The sequence below is a fragment of the Malurus melanocephalus genome, unplaced genomic scaffold (genome assembly GCF_030028575.1).
Source record: "Malurus melanocephalus ecotype Western Australia unplaced genomic scaffold, MMel_1.1 scaffold_17, whole genome shotgun sequence".
Taxonomy (NCBI): Eukaryota; Metazoa; Chordata; class Aves; order Passeriformes; family Maluridae; genus Malurus; species Malurus melanocephalus.
This window is the reverse complement of record NW_026623249.1, coordinates 900,525-920,058: the sequence shown is the minus strand read 5'-3', so window position 1 is coordinate 920,058 and position 19,534 is coordinate 900,525. Positions and strand designations below refer to the sequence as shown.

The following is a 19,534-nucleotide window of genomic DNA, read 5'->3' as shown; positions in this document are numbered from 1 at the left end:
GTAGAAAATCAAGGCAAAATGCCAGTATTACCAGCATCCACTAACTGATTATTAAATCAGCCTAATTCTTAAAACTCATTTACCGAATTCATACTTTTTTTCACAGGTTTTCTATTAGTATAACCATGCTGGCTGAAAAATACTTTCCCTCCTTGGTATTCTTGAACATGTACTTACAATATAGTGCCATTATCATAACACATAAAGGTTTAAAACAGAGCTTGTGTTGCATAGCTATGTTTTAAAATGCTTCTGCAAGCAGTTCYTTGCTTGGGAAAACTGGTAATGCCTCACCGAGGTACAAATTCTGCCCCTTGGCCCCACTGAGGCTGGCTGGTTCCATCTACCTCTGTCTCACTCCTGGCCTGATACAACTTCCAGCCCAAACAGCACTCACAAACAACTTCCAGCAAKAACAGTACTCACAAATGCTCTAGTACTGATCAAACAAATTCCATCCTGCTCCAGGCAGGTGTCACAGCAGCATGTTCCCCCTGCTTTTGCTTGTAAGAGTGCTTGAACATAGAAACATCCAGCTGAGGTTCCCATGGGCCTGGGACAAGAGCAGGGAAGCTGATTCCCCTCGGGTTAAAGGCATGTTCTGGGCAGTGAGACAGGTCTCACAAGGTTAGGAACTGCTGTGTTACCATTTGTTTCCTMTCTAAATCAAATTGTTATATGCCACTGTCAATCCAGTTGGACCACCTGCAGGAGGGCCCTGTTACTATGGCTAAGGCAGATAAACTTTGCATGATGCAGCAGGTGTGCCATTTAACTCTCACTGTTTTCCTGCTGTACTGTTGCCCCCTCTCCAGTCTGAATTGATGCTGTCTGAGGCTGGTGAAGAGAGCCATGGAGGAATGGCTCTTTATTGCACTGAGAATGGATGACACAAAAGCATGTGCACTAATGCTGCCTAGAACACTCTTGATTTCTCAGTTTCTATTCTAGTTTTCTGATTAGGCAGAAGCAGAATCTACGGAGCTGTTTTTGGTTTTGGGGGATTTTTGTGTTTGGTGGCAGGAGAAGAGGGAGCATCAATGGTCAAATTCCCTGAACTCTCCATTTTGAGTCATATCTTCCTGTTGTATGTTTATTGTAGTTGGGCACTGTACTGGTCCCAAGATACCCAATAGCAGTGATTTTGTGGTTTATATTAATCCATTAGTCTCTCATACATCAGATTGTTCTTACTGCTTGCTCTAATCTCTCTAGTGCCTTTGACAGCTTGAAAAAGAGGGTGCTTTTGCTCTTGTTCCATTTGATCTGGTGTGTGCTAAAACAGACAGGTTGCCAGACCATGGATTTTGTTGACTCTAGAAGTGAAGTGACAGATAATGGAGTCCCTAAAGTCTAAAGAAGCCCAGGGAAAACAGAGAGAGAGAGATACTGACCATTGATAGATAAGATAAGAATACATCTCATGCAGWAGCCGCAAACATGATATCCAGAAGTAAGTGTATCAGAAGAAAGAAATCACAAGCAGAATAAGTATTTCTGTGACCAGCTAAACTAACAAAGGCAGTTTTCTCAGAGCATTTTTTCTTTTCTCCGCAGAATGACTCTGATGCCATTCAAAGTCACTGCGATACCACAACAGAGAGAGAGAGRTGGCTTGTGCCATATGATTCACCAGAGTTTGGGCTGTCTCTGTTTAGATGGGGACATTTCTTTGGACTGCTATTGTCTACTCAGCTGCTGGCTTTCAAAAGCATGCCCAGGTGTCATTGTCTTTGGGTGTGTTATTCCTCCAAGTTTGTCTGAAAATGGACCTTTCACATAAACATCATTTCTTTAAAAAACTAGGGTGRAAATAAATCATACAGTGGTGTCATGCTTAATAAAGAATATAATAAAACCCATTAGAGTGAAAGCAAACTATGAGTGAACAAGAAGAGGAAGGATTGACGGAGTGTCTCTACAGATTGAGATGGTGTTATCAGCCCCAGGCTGTGCTCATTAGGCTCGCTGGGAAGAGGGCACATTGGACTAAGCAAAGTTAAGCATTTTCCAGGTTATGCTACTTCCACACCCAGAATTAGCACCATATATAAGAGAATACAGATAACTAAGAGGGGAATAGTGTGATAACCAATGTGCAAAAGTGGGAATGCTGTATAAAAAAATGGCAAAGTGGGAGGAACAAGCTGGCCTGACTGCATTGACAAAGCAAACATTAACATGAACAGGCCATCAACATTTCCATGTTCCCCATCTGGCTGCTTTTAAGAGGATCCAGTCTTGCAGATGCAGAGAGAATGAGAGATATCTTTAGAATGCCCTTACCAGCTCTGAGTTTTTTGTCCTTCTATTCTTGCCAGTCAACTRTTCATAGACTTTAATTCACATTATATTAATGGATGCTGTTTTTCCCAATTGAATGCTGTACTAGACAGCATGATAAGATGAAAGGATTGGACAGACCATAAGCCAGGAGAGATCTGTGAATACCACTGTTAGCTGAAGGTATACATTTGGAGGTTTTTATCACAGTGGCTGTTTTCTTAACGAACCTCTCAAAGGCAGGCCAAAACATTCAGTAGGATTTGAAAAACTTTCCTGAAAGACAACACAGTGAGTCGCCTCCTCTTATTTTTCTTCTAAAGAGACTGCTCCAATTGCGCTATTTTCCAGCAGAAGAGGTTATCATCTTCAGAAAAAACTTTTTTTTTAGGGTATGATATGTTTTCTTTCCTGTTTTCTTTTCAACTCATATGTAAAGAAATGTCAAGAWGTGGCTTGGAATGGAGTGGAGGTCCTGTCTCTGACAGCTGTGGTTTAATCCTGGAAAGAGGGTGAGGAAGGACAACTAGGGAATAAATGGCCTATATCAACCCCCAGAAGAGTTGAACAGCAGGATGTTATATTTGCTTCTGTTTGTATTTCTGGGACTGATGCCATTATTTATGTGTTTATACACTTTAATACTCTTTTTCATATCTTAGGCCAAAACTCATAGTCCTTACTCAGCTCTAAAAATTCACTGAAGTCAATGGGAAAATTTCTGTGACTAGACGTTCCAGACTTATGTCTGGAAGTAGACAAGAAAAAGGTTTCCTGCCTAAACACAAATATGCCTTTTGGACTCTAGAAGGAAAGATGTTCCCTGTCCCTATACCCATTGCCGAGGACAAAGGACACTTGTACTTCCTCCGCCATTTCTAAAATTTTCTTATAACCTAGATGAAGTAGCGAGATCGAAGTGGCAAAACTAGCCAAAGAATTCACATTTTATTCTGTTCACTGTGGACTTCTTTCCATATTCCTTAGTGATTGCTTTTTTTTTCCTTTTAGCCATAATCCAAATATACTGCTTTGCCTTAGCTAGTGTCCCAACTTCTGTGTCCCTTGGAGGAGAGGTTTCAAGAGATGTATGAGTACTTCTGAAAAGAAGCAAATTTCATCTCTCTTAGTGGTGAAAGTCACCGTGAGAAGCACAGACTGTTGTGTGTTTACTCAGACTGGGACAAAGCAAATGCTTTTCAGTTTGCATTGATAGATGCATGCTGTGAAATATAAGTCAGTCAGCTTATTGCCTTCTTTAGAGCTCACTTCTAAAATTGCTTTTAAATTATGAGATTCACATGAACAAAACAAGCCAGTGCCTCAGGAAGACTCCTTATATTTCTGTGACAAGGAGTTATTGCATTAGGCAGGTATGCAGAAACATACATTAGGACATGCTGCAGTGAGCATCTCCCTGACAGCATGTCTCTGTGCCTCTGTGTAGTCTTGGTAAAGGATGAAAGGCTACAGAGAGCCAAGGGTCCCTAGACTGCTGTTTTATTTTTTGTTGTTTGTTTTAAGGATAGAGTAATAAAAAATAGTATTTTTTAKAAATAAAAGTATCTTTCTTGATGTACTCACTGAGCCATAACTGCAGATGGAAGCAGTCTTCTTTTACAGATAAACTGAGACACTGTATATCCTCAGAAATAATTGTAGATCATACGTCTTGAAAAGCCTAGTTTAGAGTGGTATGAACCTAAGTTATGAAAAAGTGATATTTTGAACTTCAGTTTTGTAATCAATTTAATATAATTTAATATAATTTAATACTCTGATGTATTCATGTATTCTCCTTCATACAGTTCTGGTCCTTATCTGAAGAAAATTTTCAAGACCTCACACAGAACATAATTTCTCAGCTTCATTGTTAGTGTGAACAGCATTAACAGTTTCCTTATCACAGCCTGCTGATGTAGCTATTTTCCTCTGAGTTGCTTTATTCCCCTTCATTCGGGGGAATAATGGAAGCAATGTTTGCAGCTGCAGTGCTGGAGGCACTACCTGTATATTTCTTTCACCARGTATTTTCTTTTATATCCAGGATAGTCTTCTATTTCACCTTCACACCTCCTCCAGTCTTAAATTGGAAACAGTCATTTTGCTGTAGATGAAACTAGAATGAAAGAGAAAGGTGAGAAGATACCAGAACTATTCTTGTATTTCACTATAGATCATCCCCCTGGCTTTACTGCCTTTTAATGGTGTGACACTGTTAGTRGTGGGGGCAAGGAAGTTTCTGTCATCTACTTTTTCAAGAAAGGCATAAAAATTACCCCAAGTTAGATGTGACCAGGACAGAGCAGGAGAGATGGGGGAAGCACAGGACTAGAACTGGCATTCTGCCATGCAGTGTGAGAGGAGAGAGAAAAGTGGGAAGGTGACAGTGTCCTATATCTAACCCTACCTCCCTGAGCTGRAATACCAAATGTTCATTTCTGCTGTCAGCATTTCGTGAGTTTAATATATTTAACTTAAAAACCTTGAACAGTAAGTTATGTAATGCCACATCATAGCCTTGTTCTACTGTTTTGGCTTGGACTGAACAACACACATTGTTGGGTGCAGAGCTCTATGGATTTCATGAAGTTCATGTCTGCTGACTAATGTATTGTGAGCCAGCATTCATGGCATTCCTCCGGGGTGTGACTCCCCAGGATAACTGGGTTTTAAATTCAGATTTCATCACATTTTTTTTTAAACTGATATTTTTGTTCCAAGGACAAACTTTGTTTTGCCTAACTTGCTTTGGAATCTCTGAAATGTACTCTGGATTGTTCCTGTTTATGACCATATTTGTGTGCACTCAGAGAGTGAAAGCAGCTATTACTGAAACTGGAAGGGGTAACCATGTGGTTACATCTAAGCTTGTTTGTATTCAGAGGCTTGAAGACTGAGTTTTCTTGGTAAACTGTCTTTGTATATTAGATTTTAAAACTCAAAAAAATTGTTAAGAAATTTTCCACACTGGCGGGCCTCTAATTATAATAAAGATGGCCATCTCCAAACCATGGAAGATCAGTTTACAAACTGGAAATAAAAAAGCCCAACACAAAATAGGATAGATAGAATCAATAGCTACTGGAGAAGACTTTTTTAGACACTCAAAGTTTTATTACATCAAACAGTCCTTTGCATGTGACATGTAAGAAAGAAAAAGGTTGGATTTATTTTATTATCATTTTACTGGAGCAAGAGAAAATAATTTTACATAGGAGACAAGAAATCAATAAACATGTTAAATTGCATTATATTGCACTTCCACAGGTGTAGTCCAAAGCAAACATTGTCAGTGTGAGGATCCTGGTTTGGTAGTGGCTGCACTAAATCTCCTTATGCCACACTGCRCAGGTGTTTCTGAGCTAGGAGTATCTTCCTTGGGAGAAAATCTGGCTCAGCCTCAGCTGTGTAAGGGCACACTGACAGCCTGTTCACGTATGTTTGTGGCAGCGAAGATAATCAATCTATTTTCTGGGGTTTTTAACTGGTATTTCTCTCACTCAATAATACAGCTTTTTTTTTTTCTACTCACCCCAGTTGAAGGCAGGGTGTCATCTGTACAGAAGAGAATACAAAAAGGCATGAAGATGGTTTCTTAAACACTGATACAACAAGAAAAGAAAAATATCCAGTTTTATGACGTGTTCTGTGTAAAACCACTGTGGAGGATTCAAACCCATGGATCTACTCAACATCTTTGATCCACAGGCAGATGAGAGTTCACCACTGAACATGTTGAATAAGTCCATGGCTGCCAGCATGTTATAGGAACTTGGAAAGAAGTTGCAGCTTCTTGCTAGGTATGAGATTGGTTTCCCTCAGGGATTTGTGAATGTGCTAACCTGTAGTGGAGAGAACTCAGTGAGRGGACTGATTACCATAATTGGTCCCAGAAATCACTAGTGTACAAAAGTGTGGGAACCCGGTGAAGTCAAGTCTCAGAGGAGGTTGAAAGTGGTGCCCTTGATTCCAAACATACAGTGAAATCACTGCCATCAGAAGAGAAGAATACAAGAAAAGCTTTGCTTTACCAGTCTTCACTACAAAGGAAAAGAGAAAACCTGAGACAGCACTGAGCAACACATCCTTAGGAAGTAAAGGTAAGGTCATGCTGTGTAAATGTACTGTGTTGTAATATTTGCTCTCAGAAGGGTAAAAAGCACTTTCTTTTAAGTCTACACTCTCAGCTGTCTGATTAAGCCAACATGCTCCACTTTATAGCTTGTTATACTGCAGAACTCTGCATAGCAGTGTTTTAGGACATGATGAAATAACTTTGCAGCTGAAGCAAGAGGTACAAACACTTAGAAGAACAAAGCCAGTGAAACTGGGCAATGTTTCAAACCATTTATCAAAGCATTTTTAGTCTGCTCTTTCAAGGTGAGTGATAGAGTCATAACATATTGCGCCAGCAAAAATATTTGCATCCAAAGCATTTCATTCAGCAAGTGTAAGTAATCCTCAATGCAGAACCACAGGCTAGGGTCAAGTCCATTTTAGCTCTCTAGGTGTTACTGGAGTCTTTCTCTTTAAAAAAAAAACAACCTTTGGGTTCATGTTTTTGAAAGCAGACTCACCTTTCAATGTATGATCCTAAGCACTGCAGTGTGCTTTCTTCCTACTATGCAAATTGGTGCCGCTCAGGCACCCATCACAATCAGCTTCTCACTCTCATCYAACATCTGTGAAGAAAGAGGTAAGAGTTATATGGCTCTTAGCAAAGATGGTTAGAGTTATGCAGTACCTGAACAGCTGTTCTAAATGTCTGATTTCACTGAAGTATGGATTAGCATAAGGGAGAAATTATCAAACAATAACTCTTCTTGATTTTTGGATATATTTTTTTTTAAATATCCTGTCTTTTTCTGATTATCTCTGATCACCTGCCAACAAGGTTTTCTACAGAGCACTGCAGATCCACTACTCTTTTCTAGTAGAATACTGGGTGACTAACTGCTTTCCCATATTATATTAAAACTTTTTCTACTGGAAACCATCTGATCACATATATTTGACATAATTCCACTTTACTCTAAATGGAAGARCTAATGCATTAACTGAAAAGTTCTTCATAAGGCATTATATCAGTTCTGCCAAAAACATGAACAGATTTGATGATCTGAAGGGAAGAACTGCTTACTCTACACTGATCTTTTGATTTTTTTAAGGACATTGCCATGTGAAAAAAAGCATTTGTTCATTTTTGTCCTAATGCTGGTCATGAAGTTGGTCGGGTGCCACTGTGGCTGCAGAACTGAGATTCCTTGGCTGGTGAAGGTTAAAAATGCTGCAGAGGTACCCAGTATCCTAGCACTGAGGAATAGCTCCATAACCRAGTAAATGATACCTTCTCTTCTCTTGTTTTCTGAAAATATGGTATCCAGTTCCTTCTGGCTGTAACAAATAATTTCTGAAATGCTTTGCTCTTCGTGTCTCTGTGCTATTAAGTTTGCAAGAGTATTGTTTCCGCCTTTAGTTCTTGTGCTCGCAGGCAGCCTCTTCTGTGTCAGTGATCTCAAGATTGTGCACACTTCCTTTCASCACTCTGCCAGTGCATCTGCCAGTCCACTGTATAGTCTGGCAGCTGTTGGAGTTTTCTTTATCACAGATGAACACCTAAAGGGTGGAGACAACCAGCTTCTACTAATCTGTCCATACCCTTTCCTATCCCTTTGGGAGCTCCCATTTGCTTGGTCTGTCATAAATAAACCTGTGACAGGTTTATTTTCTAATTTGCTAAAGGAAATGCCCAGCAGCAGGTCATGGCTTTCTGTGTCTGCAATTCTAACCTATTAAGTTATTGTTTCTGAATCATTTAATTTTCAATTTGATTATAGTGACACAATAAATTGGGRAAACTGATCTTGTTACATCACTTGCATGTTAACAATTGCATGAACCATTCTCTGGCAGTCTGTGTCTGTAGACATTTTTATCCCTTCATTTGGACTTTCATATCAAGTAATCTCATTTCTTGTTAATAACCATTGCAACAGAAAGTATTCAGAATAGAGATAACGCCATGRCCATTCATCTTGAGTCCTCTCACCTTTTCATAAAATTGAGTAAGAATAACTGAGACTCTCCAGAAGTTAAGGACCTTCTTCCTCCACTCTGCCACAGACCTTCTGAAATGATCCACAAATACTGCATATGTGAACTAAGTAAAATATACCTGCCGTATAGCTGCAACTACAGTTATCTTACAAGAAAGCACACTGAAAAAACTTTGTGGCCTCTGCTGCCCAAAGTGATGTATGGCTTAATTATTCAACTATTTCTCCAAATAATTGCTGAGAATAATTAAAGAATCTGCATTATCTGCATCCTTTTTCAGCAGCAATCCTGGGCTGCACACAAATCAAACAGTCACTGTTACGGATGTGAGAAGTTAAGGTAATATATATGAACATCTAATTTAACTTTTATCTGTATAATCTCTTTTTCTGGACACACATTCTTTAGGCATAATTTTCCGTATTTTATTTGAAGGTGCATACAAAACACCTTCCATCTTTCTCCAGTTGTATTTTTCAAGGCAAAGAATATGTTTTTATATGTTTAAGAAGACAGTTCTCAAAGCTTCATCACTTTGTATTTGTATGAATTAACTTCACTTTGTATTGACAGGTGCCATAGAACAGGACTGACATTAACATCAGTCTTTACTTACTTAACTAATTCTGATCTTTCATTCTGTTTCTTGAGGTTGGGTTTTCCAAATCTCTGMGTCCAGCTCTGAAGATATTCACCAGAAACTGCCTTATGCATGGACTACAACAATTTTAAAATCAAATATGACAAAGTGGGGTTTTTAATTCCATAAGCAACATTAGAATAAATAGTAATGTTTTCATGATGTAGAATACAGATTATGGGATATCATCACTTAACAAATAAGAAAGAGAAACTATAATTTTAGCTACTGTAATGGAAGGTAAGAATTATCTCAACAGAGGTGGTTTTAGGAGTTAGTGGTGACACAGTATTTTCTGATTATGATTAATCTACAGATAATCTACTTCTTTCAAGTAGTTGTGAAACACTGTTTTAATATCTTTTGAGAAAGAAACCATGGCTCATGAAAATAATTTTGTATTTTGATGATTTACTGTGATCTTTAGCCTGTTGCCATGCCAGGGCCTGAAAGTGGTTTGCCATAAGATATTGTGACCAGAATCAGGCTTTAGAGTTCTTCATGCTGCTTGTATTTAAGCCTTCTATTTTTGCATAGTACAAGATAGCCTTAACACCCYGGAGGATCCCCATTCAGAACTGGCCAAATGTTTAAAATGTATCATAGCTTCCAAATGCGTCAGCCATTCTCTGATTACGAACTATAGTGCTTAAATATCAAGGAATGGAGGAGGTGCCAGAATAGTTAAGATTTACACTGCCTCAATTCTCCAAGGAAGGAAAATTGAAATTTGTAAAGCAGGCTAGATTTAAATAAACAAAAATCTTTGCTGATAGGTAATTATAAGTATTAATTACTTGCAAGTTATTGAAGTTAACTTGTATACATTTTTATCTGCAGCACCGTTTCTAAATTTCAACTGTTGTATCTTGCTGTTTATTTGACTGTTCATGTACACTGGCAAAATTATAAACATATTCAGATTTAATAAAATCAGCACGGTATCTTAGCAAAAAATCATCATTCATAGTAATAGGTTTAGTGGTACGTGACTATAATATCAAGCAGTTTTCCATGTGTGAAGTGTAGATGCTACAATGTACTGTACATTGTATAATATTTTTGGCATATTGTTCCTCATGGAATGGGTTATTATCCCTGCTCTACTCCTTGGGGAACTGAGTAGCCCAAAGTCCAAAAAAATTGATGCTGCAGCAAAAAATGAAGCTTGCATTTCTTGGCCAGACTCTGTATGTCACCTTTCAATAGCTGTGTAATGTRTTTGCAAAGCCAAGAAAAAGAAGAGCAACAAAAAAGCTTATTGTTTGGGGCTTATACAGGACACATCATATTGTGTGATTATTTAAATGAGTGCTGTTGTCTTCCCACCTATGAGACATATCATGTCTAAGAATTACCTGTTTTAGTGAACTCTATGAAACCTATCTGTCRTTTACCCTCATGGATTCTGGATCCCAGCCTTTAATTGTTGAGAACAGCACAGAGCTCATCCCAACACTGAGAATACCTGAGACTATCTGTGGTGCAGCTGCTCTGGGGTCTTCCATATTACCATGTTYCCCAAAACTCTATAATCAGCTGACTTAATCATCTAGTTGAAAACAACTTTTATGACACAAACAGATCATATGGTTTCCCTACAAGCAAARTGCTCCATTTCATAGGACCTGAGCATGAGGACCTGAGCAACAGGACTTGCAGACCCTGTTAGCCCATCAGTAAAATGCTGTTTGTGTTACTGCTATACGCTGATGCTCTCACCAGGTTCCTGTCTTAGTGCCATGTGTGTTGGCTTAGTGTTCTTAAATATTTATGCTTAGCCTGGTCAGCAAAAAGTTTATGCTGAGCAATATTTTATGGTAAAATTGGAACAGCAAGAAAGATTGGCTTAAAAAAATAGTAGTGCTTTGATTTTTATCAGCTGATGTTTTACCTAATTAACTTACCTCAAAATTGATCAGCTTCTGTGCTATTTTTTTTCCTTTGATGGTTTTTTTTCCCCTAATACTACTCTGTTGACCTGCACGTTTTTATAACTGTTTCATGACCACCAGATAAAAGTACCGGAGGTATGTGCTCATACATACATGTAGAACRGTGCACATAGAGTGTCTGACTAAAAATTATGTCAACCAAATATATGCCTCCTAGATCTGCGTTAATTTAGCCAGCCTTAAACTCTCTCTGCTTCCTTCTCAATATTAGTCATGGTACTGAAATAGGTATAAATTTGGCTGTTAGATAAAGAAATTTAAACATATTAAAATTATTATTCTTTCTCAGAAGAATGAAGTAAGCAATAGCAATGAAGAGCAGGACAACAGGTGTATGGAATACAAGATGGTGAAGATGAAGTAAAAAAAGTCAGATAAACAGACTTTCAAAGCTGACTGCTCCTCACAGTCAAAGGATCTCWGCTATGTGTGTAAAAGGTTGTTGTGAAAAAGACATGGTCATTTGTGGTGCCAGCTTAACCGCAGGCAACTTACATGATCTTGGACATTGTACTAGACCCCTTTCTAACTGAGGCTAATGTGTTTAATAATATTTATCATCAATGTTTACAAAGCTCTTCAGGATTCTYGCATGAAGCACAGTTTAAAAGATTGCAAAATCATATGATTCCCTTAAGGGTATTCCCTTAAGAGAGGCCTTTACCACTTAATACTGCTTGAGGAGGGAATTGGGAGATCCACAGGTTGTGCTTAGTAAAGTGTGTGGATTTTGTACTGTGACCTCTGCTCATCTTCTGTTCCTCCCAACCTATGTGTTCAAGGAAGGAGATGACTAGGTTTGTGGCTTTGCTTACCCACATGCACCCGGACCCAGTACCCAGGATACAGAGCTGATAGTATTAGTCCCTGTGTTCTCTGCAGAGACACGTAACAAAAGCCATAAAACCAGAGAACAATAACTTCTTGACTCTCATTTTAGCTATCCTGTGAGTATCTTGCTGTTTGCCAAGGCTCTGCCAATTCTCGTGGAGAGGTTTCTATGCCAGCATATTTAACCCTTCTCCAGGTTGCATTACAGCTGTAATTTGCACCCATTTGGACATGGCAACATCTGCCTTCCTAGCAGGCARGGAGCTGCACTATGAGCACTTTCTTGATGCTGCAAATTAGTAGAGCATGAAGCTATATGAGGATGTGAACAATGTGAGCAATAATAGACATGAGAGAGGTGATATGTTGTGCAATCTAATTTTTTTTTCTGCAGCCTGGAGTCATATCTTAGTTGGGTGATTAACAATGGGCTGCATTTATTTTGGTTGATTGTTTTTCATCTACCCTCTTCACTCAAAAAAGTAAAACTGGACACGTTCTTTGATGGCCAAAATTCTGCTCAGACAGATGAATAATCCATGGAGASTTTGGCATTGGAGGATATTGACTTGGGCAGAGAAAAAACACCACTTATATACCTTGTGTGTAAGTCAGCTGGAGGGTAAGAAACATGGAGGTGAAGGAACTTGTCCCTTCTACACATGCCTTCTAGGAGTCAAATACCACCATATTTTCAAACAGCCCCAAAGCMCTATGTTATCTGAATTGCTCAACTAGGTATAAATTGCTTAGAAAATTGAACTTCCCATTTGTTGTGAGCACAGGATGCCCTTTGGCTTACTACAAAATTTAAACTTATATAAGAGACCAGCAGGCAATTGAGAGCCAGCCTTGTGGCTGCCTACTATACATGATGTGAGCTGCAGATGGATATTTCACGACAAATTGCAGRCACGCTCTTGTCTTTTTCACCCCTCCCACTTCTTAGTGGCACACAATACAGGGAGGCACAATGCATCATATAGGTTGTAAAAAGACCTGATGAAATGCTATTTGTTCCAGTCATTGTATTGTATTGTTCAGTCATAATCATGATTTTCCATATTAAAAATAGTTGGCATAACTTTATGGAGAAAGCTAGTTCCCCAAGAAAGTTCAGGCTATTGACCTAACCTGGAACAGCTTACATACAACAGGAAACTGAGATATTTGTGGCTGACCAATCACCAAATACTTGCAGTTGTTTGTCTCCTCTAATTAAATGCATCTGACTTCTGTAAGTCTCTTCCAGCTCCATTTTCTACAGTCTGTTTTTAATAAGAATAGAAATTAAGACTATAATTGTCTTTTTGAGATCTTAGTAGATCAAGATTAAGTAAAGTCATTTAAAAAGTGCTACTCATGGTTTTACATTTTCATCTTGGTTCTGTTTTTGTCACTGTGTTTCATTTATTCTCCCAGGTTTGTGTTACACCATTGTAAAAACAATTGCAAGGATTTGTTTGGATGCTCATCCTTGTACACAACTCTTTTCATTTTGAGGGTGGATGTCCTGTCTAAAGGGGCCTGTTGTTAAACTGCAGAATGAACACTGATATTTTCTATATCCTCTGTGTCAATTTCAAATGCAGTTGTAAAAAGCAGATCCCTTCCTGGGGAAAGAAAGCACACAGATGATTGCCTCTGAAGATTCAGGCCCACAAGACCACGTAAATTGAACATCAGCATTTCTCTTCTGGATAGTATCAGCATCCATTTTATTCTTAATAATTATTAAAGACATAAAAATATTCTGAAAACTGCCAACTCATGTATGAGGGCTCATTCATTAATGACATCTATATACCATTTTACCTTATTTTTTCTTCCTTTAATTTACAATAGATTTTGAAGTCCTTTAGAATTCCTAGAAAAGCACTAGTAATTGGAAATGGCATTAATATCACACCATCTGACACCAGTTCCTTTTTAATTTGAATTACTGAAGCAAGAATTTAACCCAACTCTAGTCTGTATCACAGGCATAAAATTTATACCTGGCTCACAGGCCTGTACCATGAGAAAAGCCAGATGAAGGAGTAGATATGCAAAATGGTCTTTAATTAAAGACTCCTACATCAAAGAGAGCTTCTTGGATTGTTTAGGCTTCATTGAGATACACCAGGAAAAACAGGTTTCATATTACCGTATTTCTGCTGCAGCAACAACGTAACAGTGATGTTTAATCAGGAAGGAGGTCTGGTCACTAATAAAAATGAATGGTTGGAGAATGGAAATGGCCTTGGGATGGCAAGCATGCCCAGCCAGGTATAGCACAGGTAATATTTATCGCTTTACTTTTCTTGCTGTTGGTCTTAACTGGTTTTGTTTGKTTGGTTGGTTGGTTGKTTGGTTTGTTGGTTGGTTGTATTTTTTTTKTTAAATTTCTCATCTTCTGCTCTCTCTGAGGTATCTTAATTGCAAGGAACATGATGCTTGTATTTCTTTAGCATATCATAGAATCCTAGAATTGTTTGGGTTGGAAGAGACCTTAAAAATCATCAAGTTACAGCCCCCCTGCCATGGGCACAGACACCTTCAACTCGACCAGGTTGCTCAGGGCCCCATCCAGCCCAGTCTTGAACACAGGGATGGGACATCCAAAACTTCTCTTGTGAACCTGTTCTTTATAAAGAACATCTCTCCCAACAGCACCTACATGAGTACCTATCTTTACCTCTGTTCTACTCAAGTAGTATCTTAGCAAGAAGGAAAAGCAAATTGCCTGGAAGTGTTTTAATTGAGGATTTCAACAGAGGTCCACCCTTCCAGCTGAAAGCATCTTGTAGGTGTCTTTTCTGAGCTTGGGAATATGAGCGAGCCATTCCTCATTTTGCTTTTGGGCATATTCACTAGGAGGCAGTTGTTTGCCTTATTTCAGGTCTCATCCAGTTTCCACCTAAATCCCTGAAAAGGCTCTYGCTGTTTTTTAGTTTTCCAAGCTAGTACTAAAATCCTGCAAAAATTCCAGAAACAAAGGTAGACCATTTGTGACCCCAATCACTTAGCATGCCTTTGGGCATGGAGTTTGTAAATAAACCCATTATTTACAGGGGTTGGATCAGTGATTTTTTTAAATTCCTGCTACCTACTATAGAGCTACTGGCATCATGCTTAGTATTTTATACCAGGCCTACATAAGACCCTGACAGAATGACAGGTAACCAAACCTATACGCAATTCTTTACTTGGCTCAACCACCAGGCTAGCAGCTCATTTGTAAAGGAATAACTTCAAACAAATGGCAATAAAATTCTGAACAGCTGCCATGACTGTTTAATATGAGCAAATATTTTTATTTGGACTTGATTTTTCTTTCTGTAAACTGAATTTTGTTTATACTGTAAAATATGCAGGCATATTCAAATCTGTATGATTTTCAAAAATATCACGCTGCATCTGCAATTTTGGTTTTTACTCAGGCTGCAAAATTGAAGGCATATCATTATTGAAAGAGTTTATGTTATCAAATACAAGTTACAGAATGTTACAGATCATACAATGTAACAAATACATCAAATTAATTTGATGTTTTCAGGAGCCTTATGAAAATGTTAAGGAGTCTAGTAAAGCTGTTAGTTTTTGAACATAACATTTGAATGGGTTGGAGTGCCAGAGGCTGGAAAAACCTGGTGCAAATGGACTTTTGGATTAAATGGCAACAGTTCCAAGACCCCTGCTTGGTGTTACCAGGGCATTCTTCATGGTCCATATGCAGACAATGCTAAAGGCTTTAGTGACTGCAATTTTAAGAAGGAACTTTGTATGCACCAATATGCATACAAAGCATCTTTACCGGGGTCTAAACATTGTCCCAGTCCTGCCCACTATAGTTAAAGGGCAAGCAAGGATAAAAGCATCCTAAGTCTGTCCATGCCTGGCTCCACCATCTCTGCCTTAGAAGTGTACATGGTTTGAGAGGTTGGAGAGGTCAGGTCTTCCTGGTATTTAGCACCRACCTTCCAAAACATGCACTGTCTCAGTACATTTATTTCAGCCAGAAGTCAGGGAGGTCTGGGAGTCTTGTCTGTCCACAGTTGTTAAGTTATAATCTAACTTTGCAGGGTTTAAATAAGAATGACAATGCTAAAATTTGTTTGTAGACTTAAGCCCTGAGAAATTGATAATTTCCTCACCTATGACCAACTGTCTTGGATCACCCTTTGAGACTTCAGTCTGCTTCTTCCATTCAAATACAAATATGAAAACTTATTTGAGTTAGTAAATATTTTTTTGCCCTTTCAGGTTAACRAATACATCACAGTGAGGATTGCAGAATGCTTTGCAATTAGGTTCTTCTGCAAGTAGCAACATGAAGGTGTGTGCTTGTCTTTGGCACTGCTGCAGGGTGTGGCTCTTCCACAGTTTGGAGGGTTAGTGTGTTGTAACTGCTACAGGATTGTGTTTTGTGAAGGCCATTTAAAAATATTATTTGCTCTGAAAACTCTGGAATTTATGAGCTTTCCTATAAAATACCATGATAATGTCCCATGATTATTTCCTTTTAATTTTGCTAACTGCATTGCCACTGAGCGATGAAGTTAAGAGATTCTAGAGATAAAACATAAACTCTTGTGGATTTATGCCAGTGTCCACCTACTACAGATATGGCCCAAAGGGATAGTTATTTCTTTGTAGGTAGATTCTTATTCCTGCCCTTTTTTTCATTCTAATTTCCCTAATGATTTAATTATTCTCTATTCAAAATTTTTGGTGATTAAGTCTCTACCATCCTACATCACTCAGCTGAATATTCTTTTTTCCCCTGAAAGGATGGTTAAATATTACCGGTATTTTATCTAGAATTCTCTGATCTGACAGAGAAAATACTAAGTGTACTGACTGCCCATTCTGTGGTAGCTATAATTTATTGTGCTGTAGGAAGCAGGTGCTGAATGAAGCCCCAAGAAATCCTGATCCCTATCTTTCTGGTCTTTACTTTCATGCAGTGAGCTGTCTATCCATCTAGGTTAACTGTCCAGCCAAAATCCTACATCTTTATGACAATTGCTGTCTTATAGTTAGGTTGAAAAGTACTTTGGTGAAGTAGATTTTTGAGTGAYTTGCCAGTCAGGAAAAATATATTTTTGAAAGAGTTGGTAAAGCAGAAGAAATCTATGAACCAAGTTATAAAAATAGATAAAAAATAGATTAAAAATAGATTTTATTTCCTTCTTCCTGTTATTTATGAAACCATTTAGTCTAGAAAATGTAAAAGCATACATTGGATATAGGAAGCATGTATATATCTTATTTAGTTGAAGAGAAATTTTTATTGAGTCCTGAACTTCTGAGAAATTCCATTTGTCAGTTGTTAAAGACATCTTGTAGAACGTCCACAATGTACAGTTCATAGGCTCAGATATTAGGACACAATCCTTGAGGCTATTACAGCCAGCTCCACTATATTTAGCAAAAACACTCCCAACCTCTCATTTGCACAGCTTTCTGCTTACATGGACAAGAAAACATTCTAAAGGAGGGAAGAAAAACTAGTAAATGTGCATATTCAAAATCTAACCTATGTTTTATTTGTTTGGAAACAAACTAATAGCCTTCAATTTTGGATCACACAGTTCCCAGATCGAGGCCTACTTTGTCACTGATTTTGGCAGTGGTGGTGTATTTCAGGAGTTGACTGCATATACCTTCAGAAAATGTCTGACCTTCCTCTGCAGCCCTTAAGGAAGGGCATAATTCAGTCTGCAGATGCTCTCTCAATTACCTCAGGTATGCCGAGATCACAAGGGAAGAGGAAAGAGAACAGCAAAGCTTCCAAGTAACAACCTCCTCTCCTTATAAATCAAATGCAGTCAGCTCCTCCTCACAGCATGTATCTTACCCTTTCAGGTGAATAAAGGGGACAAGCAAAAGAGATAAAAGAACTACTTTTCCCCCGGTCACTAACTTTTTCTTTTCTGATTGCTTACTTAAGCCACACAGTAAGAATTTACACTCTTTTTTTCTTGAGATATTTTTATCAGTACCTCAGAGCCTTTGTATGACACTCTAAAAGCAGCAACAACAATGAAACTGCACTTGTGAAGGTTTGAAAAAATGCCCATTGAAAAAAATGCCCATTTAAAATCTTTAAATACTCTTTTAGCAAATAAGGTTAACTTTTTTTTTTTTTTTTTTTAATTGCCAGCCACATTTATGATAGTAGCATCCAAAAAACTCGATTTGGAAGCAATGCTTCTCTATAGCATTGTTATTAGTTTATGGAGACACAAGCCCATGTGTCTAGTGCTTGATTGATGCTCTGCTCTTTCAAGTGCCACCACCTGATAAATGTTATATATAGAAGATCTGAGCTTCAGACTTGCTTTCCCAGAGTTTGTTTAGTGTGTGGTCATAGTACTTTGTTTGCCTTCTTAAAAATGGATAAGGGGGCAGCCAGAAAAACAGAGGGAATATTGTTTACAGAACCTTTCCTGAGTCCTTTCCTTTTTAAGTACAAGGTGGTCTGTATTTGGTTTTAAATCATCTGCTACTCTTAGATGAATGTCTTTTTGTTCAATCCATTAAAACTAAGAGGTTTGCAATATCCTTGGCAATTCTCTGAAACCTGACTTCAGCCAGCCATGGCACATTTTGCTAATGCAAGTTGCTCTTGTTTTGCCATTAAACCTTCCCTTACCATTATGTTCTCCTGCAGAGCTTCTGTTTTACTGAATAGTAACATCAAACCAGAGAAGCATGTGACTGGGCTCTATGTAAATAAAAGAAGGAATGTACTGTATGCCTTTAATTCACAACTTTAGGAATCCAAGCTAAGGTTGGACAATGATGACTCCAATGCAAACATGGAGGGTAGTAGTTTACTAGCAGTTCGTTTCTGGATGTAGTTAAGTAGTTCACCTGTGCCTTCAAGCCATTACATCATTGCATGGGATGCACTGTGCACGGGCCAAGAACAGTAGTAGCTTTTCAAACTGAAGTAATCCACAACTGTTCTTTATGCTGTRTCTGCAGTTTCTCCAAACAGGACAACAAGGTTACATGATTTCTCACTGAATCTTTGGTGGCTCAAGGTTCTTTTGCGTCTTTGAGGAAAGCTTGCTTTTATTGATACCTTTCCTATGGGTGAATAGCAACAGTGGTTTTTTACAAACTTCACAATGTCTAAAAATGAGCAAAATTAAAGTAACAAATTGCTTTTAATTCAATAGAAGTAGTCTGTAGCACAAATAATAAAGTAAAAGTATCATAAATCTTAGGTGCTTTATTATTACTTCAGTTATGTTGAAATTGTAATCTTGTCTTACATACATGTGGAGCTGAAAAACAATATTTTGCACACTCCCCTGTGGTCTGTGAGATCACTTACGGTCTATTTTCCTGTTTCATTTATTTTAGACTGATTCCCTTTTCTCTTTGGCTCCTTCTAGCACAATATACCCTCAGCAAACATCATATCTAGGCCTGGGCTCCTAATAGCTCTCTCAGTTTTAATGCCTTTCTCTTCATTATCTAGGGTTGATCCAACTTTCTCAAACAGCAACAATCTTTCTATTAGTTTCAGAAGACTATAGGGGAAAACCTATGGACTTCAGAGTTGTTTTTTTTTTGTTTCCTGGTCCAAACATTTCACAGGATTTGCTGTCACAATGAGGAAGTTGTATTCAAAAGATACTATCGTTAGAACAGATTAGCAGGTGCTTATTGATGACATGATGTCTTCACTAGAGGTGTAAGGATCAGATTCTGGTTCTTGGCATTCCTGCTGCCTGCTTTACAGCACCAAAGGACCAATCACCCCCCC

General features: G+C 38.3%; 1 long non-coding RNA gene across 3 annotated transcripts in view; it reads left to right on the top strand.

The window, feature by feature from the left end:
* The first annotated feature begins 6,764 nt into the window (after positions 1 to 6,764).
* Positions 6,765 to 19,534, top strand: part of LOC130586266 (uncharacterized) — a 58,805-nt gene continuing 46,035 nt past the window's right edge. The window contains exon 1 of one of the 3 annotated variants that reach the window (XR_008966692.1): positions 6,765 to 6,982. This is a non-coding gene — a long non-coding RNA (uncharacterized LOC130586266). Of the gene's footprint in view, positions 6,983 to 13,909; positions 14,049 to 19,534 lie in introns of those variants that run through there. The other 2 variants (XR_008966691.1, XR_008966690.1) reach the window with 2 other exon arrangements.